The sequence below is a fragment of the Arachis hypogaea genome, chromosome 19 (assembly GCF_003086295.3).
Source record: "Arachis hypogaea cultivar Tifrunner chromosome 19, arahy.Tifrunner.gnm2.J5K5, whole genome shotgun sequence".
NCBI lineage: Eukaryota > Viridiplantae > Streptophyta > Magnoliopsida > Fabales > Fabaceae > Arachis > Arachis hypogaea.
In genome coordinates this window covers 73,360,219-73,367,089 of record NC_092054.1, presented here as the reverse complement: position 1 = coordinate 73,367,089, position 6,871 = coordinate 73,360,219, and the positions used below count along the sequence as shown (strand labels likewise).

Here is a 6,871-nt window from a genome sequence, read left to right as displayed (position 1 = left end):
GATATCTTAGAAGCGAAATAAGAAGAATTGAATAGAAAACAGTAGTACTTTGCATTAATCTTTGAGGAACAGCAGAGCTCCACACCTTAATCTATGGAGTGTAGAAACTCTACCGTATGAAAATACATAAGTGAAGGTCCAGGCATGGCCGAGATGGCCAGCCCCCTAAACGAGATCAATAGTCTCCTAAGATGCACAATGGATAAAAACTGAGACCAAAGATGTCAAATACAATAGTAAGAGGTCCTATTTATAATAAACTAGTCACTAGGGTTTACATGAGTAAGTAATTGATGCATAAATCCACTTCCGGGGCCCACTAGGTGTGTGTTTGTGCTGGGCTTTAAGTGTTGCACGTGCAGAGGTCATTTGTGGAGTTGAACGCCAGTTTCTGTGCCAGTTTGGGCGTTCAACTCTGGTTTTGGATCCTTTTCTGGCGCTGGACGCCAGATTTGGGCAGAAGGCTGGCGTTGAACGCCAGTTTACGTCATCAATTCTTGGCCAAAGTATGGACTATTATATATTGCTGGAAATCCTTGGATGTCTACTTTCCAACGCAATTGGAAGCGCGCCATTTCGAGTTCTGTAGCTCCAGAAAATCCACTTTGAGTGCAGGGAGGTCAGAATCCAACAGCATCAGCAATCCTTTTTCAACCTCTGAATCTGATTTTTGCTCAAGTCCCTCAATTTCAGCCAGAAAATACCTAAAATCACAGAAAAACACACAAACTCATAGTAAAGTCCAGAAATGTGAATTTAACACAAAAATCTATTAAAACATCCCTAAAAGTAACTAGATCCTACTAAAAACATACTAAAAACAATGCCAAAAAGCGTATAAATTATCCGCTCATCACAACACCAAGCTTAAATTGTTGCTTGTCCCCAAGCAACTGAAAATCAGATAGGATAAAAAGAAGAGAATATACTATAAATTCCAAACTATCAATGAAACATAGCTCCAATCATATGAGCGGGACTTATAGCTTTTTGCCTCTTGAATAGTTTTGGCATCTCACTTTATCCATTGAAGTTTAGAATGATTGGCATCTATAGGAACTTCAGATTTCGAATAGTGTTATTGACTCTCCTATTTCAGTATGATGATTCTTGAACACAGCTTCTTTATGAGTCTTGGCCGTGGCCCTAAGCACTTTGTTTTCCAGTATTACCACCAGATACATAAATGCCACAGACACATAATTGGGTGAACCTTTTCAGATTGTGACTCAGCTTTGCTAAAGTCCCCAATTAGAGGTGTCCAGGGTGTTTAAGCACACTCTTTGTTTTTGCTTTGGACCTTGACTTTAACCGCTCAGTCTCAAATTTTCACTTGACACTTACACGCCACAAGCACATGGTTAGGGACAGCTTGGTTTAGCCGCTTAGACCAGGATTTTATTCCTTTAGGCCCTCCTATCCACTGATGCTCAAAGCCTTGGGATCCTTTTTATTTGCCCTTGCCTTTTGGTTTTAAGGGTTATTGGCTTTTTCTGCTTGCTTTTTCTTTTTCTTTTTTTTTTCGCCTATTTTTTTTTCTTTTTTCTTCTTTTTTTTTTTCTGCAAGCTTTGTTCTTTGCTGCTTTTTCTTGCTTCAAGAATCATTTTTATGATTTTTCAGATTATCGAATAACATGTCTCCTAGTCATCATTCTTTCAGGAGCCAACATATTTAACATTCTTAAACAACAACTTCAAAAGACATATGCACTGTTCAAGCATACATTCAGAAAACAAGAAGCATTGTCACCACATCAATATAATTAAGCTAAGTTCAAGGATAAATTCGAAACTCATGTACTTCTTGTTCTTTTGAATTAAAACATTTTTCTTTTAAGAGAGGTGATGGATTCATAGGACATTCATATCTTTAAGACAAAGTTACTAACTACTAATGATCATGTAATGAAGACACAAACATAGATAAGCACATAACATAGGAAACGAAAAACAGAGGAAATAAGAACAAGGAATGAATCCACCTTAGTGATGGTGGCGTTTCCTTCTTGAGGAACCAATGATGTCCTTGAGCTCTTCTATGTCTCCTCCTTGTCTTTGTTGCTCCTCCCTCATTGCTCTTTGATCTTCTCTTATTTCATGGAGCATGATGGAGTGCTCTTGATGTTCCACCCTTAGTTGTCCCATATTGGAACTCAATTCTCTTAGGGAGGTGTTGATTTGCTCCCAATAATTTTGTGGAGGAAAGTGCATTTGAGGCATCTCAGGGATCTCATGGAAGTGAGCTTCTTGCGCCTCTTGAGCTCCATGACTGGGCTCTCTTGCTTGCTCCATCTTTTTCTTAGTGATGGGCTTGTCCTCTTTGATGAGGATATCTCCCTCTATGTCAATCCCAACTGAATTGCATAGGTGGCAGATGAGGTGAGGAAAGGCTAACCTTGCCATAGTGGAGGACTTGTCAGCCACCTTGTAGAGTTCTTGAGGTATAATCTCATGAACTTCCACCTCTTCTCCAATCATGATGATATGGATCATGATGGCCCGGTCTATAGTAACTTCAGACCGGTTGCTAGTGGGAATGATTGAGCATTGAATAAACTCCAACCATCCTCTAGCTACAGGCTTGAGGTCCAATCTTCTTAGTTGAACCGGCTTGCCTTTGGAGTCAATCTTCCATTGAGCTCCTTCTACACATATGTCCATAAGGACATGGTCCAACCTTTGATCAAAGTTGACTCTCCTTGTGTAGGGGCGTGCGTTCTCTTCCATGTATGGCAAGTTGAACGCCAACCTCACATTTTCCGGACTAAAATCTAAGTATTTCCCCCGAACCATTGTAACATAGTTCTTTGGATCCGGGTTCTTACTTTGATCATGGTTCTTGGTGATCCATGCATTGGTATAGAACTCTTGAACCATTAGGATGCCGACTTGTTGGATGGGATTTGTTAGAACTTCCCAACCTCTTCTTTGAATTTCATGTCGGATCTCTGGATACTCATTTCTTTTGAGTTTGAAAGGGACCTCAGGGATCACCTTCTTCTTGGCCACAATATCATAGAAGTGGTCTTGATGGGCTTTGGAGACGAATCTTTCCATCTCCCATGACTCGGATGTGGAAGCTCTTGTCTTCCCTTTCCCTTTTCTAGAGGATTCTCCGGTCTTAGGTGCCATCAATGGTAATGGAAAAACAAAAAGCTTATGCTTTTACCACACCAAACTTAGAATATTGCTCGCCCTCGAGCAATAAACAAAAGAGTAGAAGAAGAAGAAGAAATAGAGGAGATGGAGAAGGGAAGGTGTTTCGGCCAAGAAGGGTGTAGAGGGGTGTGTTGTGTGAATTTGATGAAGAATGAAGGGCTTTATATAGGGAAGGGAGGGGGGGTATTGGTTCGGCCATATGGGTGGGTTTGGGTGGGAAATTGGTTTTGAATTTTGAAGGTAGGTGGAGTTTATGAGGCAGGTTTATGGGGAAGAGGAGATTGAGGTGATTGGTGAGGGGTTTTTAGGGAAGAGTGTTTGTGGGGTTGTGTGAAAGAGAGTGGTGAGAAGAGGTGAGTGGAGGTAGGTGGGGATCCTGTGGGGTCCACAGATCCTGAGATGATCCTGTGGGGTCCACAGATCCTGAGTGGATCCTGTGGGGTCCACAGATCCTGAGGTGTCAAGGCATTTACATCCCTGCACCATTAGGCATGTAAAAATGCCTTTGTATCCAACTCTGGGCGTTCAGCGCCAAGTTGGTGGCCATTTTGGGCGTTCAACGCCCATTTGTGTGCCATTTCTGGCGTTGAACGCCAGAACCATGCCTGTTCTGGCGTTCAGCGCCCAGAAGCTGCCCATTTTGGGCGTTCAGCGCCAGAACCATGCTTTGTTCTGGCGTTTGAAGGCCAGGCAGATGCTCCTCCAGGGTGTGATTTTTCTTCTGCTATTTTTGATTCCGTTTTCAATTTTTATATTTATTTTGTGACTCCACATGATCATGAACCTAAGAAAACATGAGAAACAATAAAAATAAGAATTAGATAAACATTGGGTTGCCTCCCAACAAGCGCTTCTTTAATGTCAATAGCTTGACAGTGGGCTCTCATGGAGCTTCACAGATGTGTAGAGCTTTGTTGAGACTCTCCAACACCAAACTTAGAGTTTGGATATGGGAGTTCAACACCAAACTTAGAGTTTGGTTGTGGCCTCCCAACACCAAACTTAGAGTTTGACTGTGGGGGCTCTGGTTGACTCTGCTTTGAGAGAAGCTTTTCAAGCTTCCTCTCCATGGTTGCAGAGGGAGATCCTTGAGTTTTGAATACAAGGGAGTTCTCATTCCATTGAAGGACTATTTCACCTCTATCAACATCAATCACAGCTCTTGCTGTGGCCAGGAAAGGTCTTCCTAGGATGATGGATTCATCCTCTTCCTTTCCAGTATCCAGGACTATGAAATCAGTAGGTATGTAAAGGCCCTCAACCTTTACTAATACATCTTCTACTTGTCCATAAGCCTGTCTTCTTGAGCTGTCTGCCATCTCTAATGAGATTTTAGCAGCTTGCACCCCATAGATTCCCAGTTTCTCTATTACAGAGAGGGGCATGAGGTTTATTCCTGAACCAAGGTCACACAGAGCCTTAAAGATCATGGTGCCTATGGTACAGGGTATTATGAACTTTCCAGGATCCTGTCTCTTTTGAGGCAATGTCAGTTGATCCAGATCACTTAGTTCATTGACGAACAAGGGAGGTTCAACTTCCCAAGTATCAATGCCAAATAATTTGGCATTCAGCTTCATGATTGCACCAAGAAACTTGGCAGTTTGCTCTTCAGTAACATCCTCATTCTCTTCTGAAGAGGAATACTCATCAGAGCTCATGAAGGGTATAAGGAGGTTCAATGGAATCTCTATGGTCTCTAGATGAGCCTCAGAGTCCTTTGGTTCCCCAGAGGGAAGCTCCTTATTGATCACTGGACGTCCCTGGAGGTCTTCCTCCTTGGGATTCACGTCCTCTCCTCTCCTCACAGGTTCGGCCATGGCGCTTATGTCAATGGCCTTGCACTCTCCTTTTGGATTCTCTTCTGTATTGCTTGGGAGAGTACTAGGAGGGATTTCAGTGATCCTTTTACTCAGCTGGCCCACTTGTGCTTCCAGATTTCTAATGGAAGACCTTGTTTCATTCATGAAACTTACAGTGGCCTTAGATAGATCAGAGACTAGATTTGCTAAATTAGAAGCATTTTGTTCAGAGTTCTCTGTCTGTTGCTGAGTTGATGATGGAAAAGGCTTGCTATTGCTAAACCTGTTTCTTCCACCATTATTAAAGCCTTGTTGAGGCTTTTGATCCTTCCATGAGAAGTTTGGATGATTTCTCCATGTTGAGTTATAGGTGTTTCCATAAGGTTCACCTAAGTAATTTACCTCTGCTATTGCAGGGTTCTCAGGATCATAAGCTTCTTCTTCAGAAGAAGCCTCTTGAGTACTGTTGGATGCAGCTTGCATTCCATGCAGACTCTGAGAGATCATATTGACTTGCTGAGTCAATATTTTATTCTGAGCCAATATGGCATTCAGAGTATCAACCTCAAGAACTCCCTTCTTCATAGGCGTCCCATTAATCACAGGATTCCTTTCAGAAGTGTACATGAACTGGTTATTAGCAACCATATCAATGAGTTCTTGAGCTTCTGCAGGCGTTTTCTTTAGGTGAATGGATCCACCTGCAGAAGTATCCAATGACATCTTAGATAACTCAGACAGACCATCATAGAATATATCCAGGATGGTCCATTCTGAAAGCATGTCAGAAGGACACTTTTTGGTCAACTATTTGTATCTTTCCCAAGCTTCATAGAGAGATTCACCTTCTTTCTGTCTAAAGGTTTGAACATCAGCTCTAAGCTTGCTCAGCTTTTGAGGAGGAAAGTACTTGGCTAAGAAAGCCGTGACCAGCTTATCCCAAGAGTTCAGGCTGTCTTTGGGTTGAGAATCCAACCATAATCTAGCTCTGTCTCTTACAGCAAAAGGGAAAAGCATGAGCCTGTAGACTTCAGGATCTACTCCATTAGTCTTAACAGTATCACATATCTGCAAGAATTCAGTTAAGAACTGAAAAGGATCTTCAGATGGAAGTCCATGAAACTTGCAGTTCTGCTGCATCAGAGAAACTAATTGAGGTTTCAGCTCAAAGTTGTTTGCTCCAATGGCAGGAATGGAGATGCTTCTTCCATGTAAATTGGAATTAGGTGCAGTAAAGTCACCAAGCATCTTCCTTACATTATTATTATTTTCGGCTGCCATCTCCTCTTCCTGTTCGAAAATTTCTGAAAGGTTATCTCTGGATTGTTGTATTTTAGCTTCTCTTAATTTTCTCTTCAGAGTCCTTTCAGGTTCTGGATCTGCTTCCACAAGAATGTTCTTATCCTTGCTCCTGCTCATATGACAAAGAAGAAGGCACAGAAAAATAATAATAATAATAGAGATTCTCTTTACCACAGTATAGAGGTTCCTGTGTGAGTAGAAGAAGAGGGGGAGATAAATGATGTGATGTAAAGGAAGAAACACAACTGTACGGATGGAAGAGATGTGAGATGAGATGTTAGGATATGAGTGAATAAATAGAATGAGATGGGGGAAGGATAATTTTCGAAAATTATTTTGAAAAAGAGTTAGTGATTTTTGAAAAATGGTTTTTGAAAAATGTTAGAAATTTTCGAAAATTAAGATTTAAAAATTAAAATAATTAATAAATTAAAAAGAAATTTTGAAAAAGAGGGGAGATATTTTCTAAAATTAGAGAGAGAGAGTTAGTTAGGTGGTTTTGAAAAAGTTAAGAATCAAACAAAAAGTTAGTTAGTTAGTTGAAACAAATTTTGAAAAGATAGGAAGTTAGGAAGTTAGAAAAGATATTTTGAAAAGATATTTTTGAA

The 6,871-nt window shown here is 40.9% G+C and overlaps 1 non-coding gene across 1 annotated transcript; it reads left to right on the top strand.

Annotated features, from left to right (window-relative positions):
* The first annotated feature begins 5,738 nt into the window (after window positions 1-5,738).
* Window positions 5,739-5,846, top strand: LOC112780947 (small nucleolar RNA R71). Its single transcript, XR_003191752.1, has one exon. It is a non-coding gene; the product is annotated as a small nucleolar RNA R71 (small nucleolar RNA).
* Window positions 5,847-6,871: the final 1,025 nt, after the last annotated feature.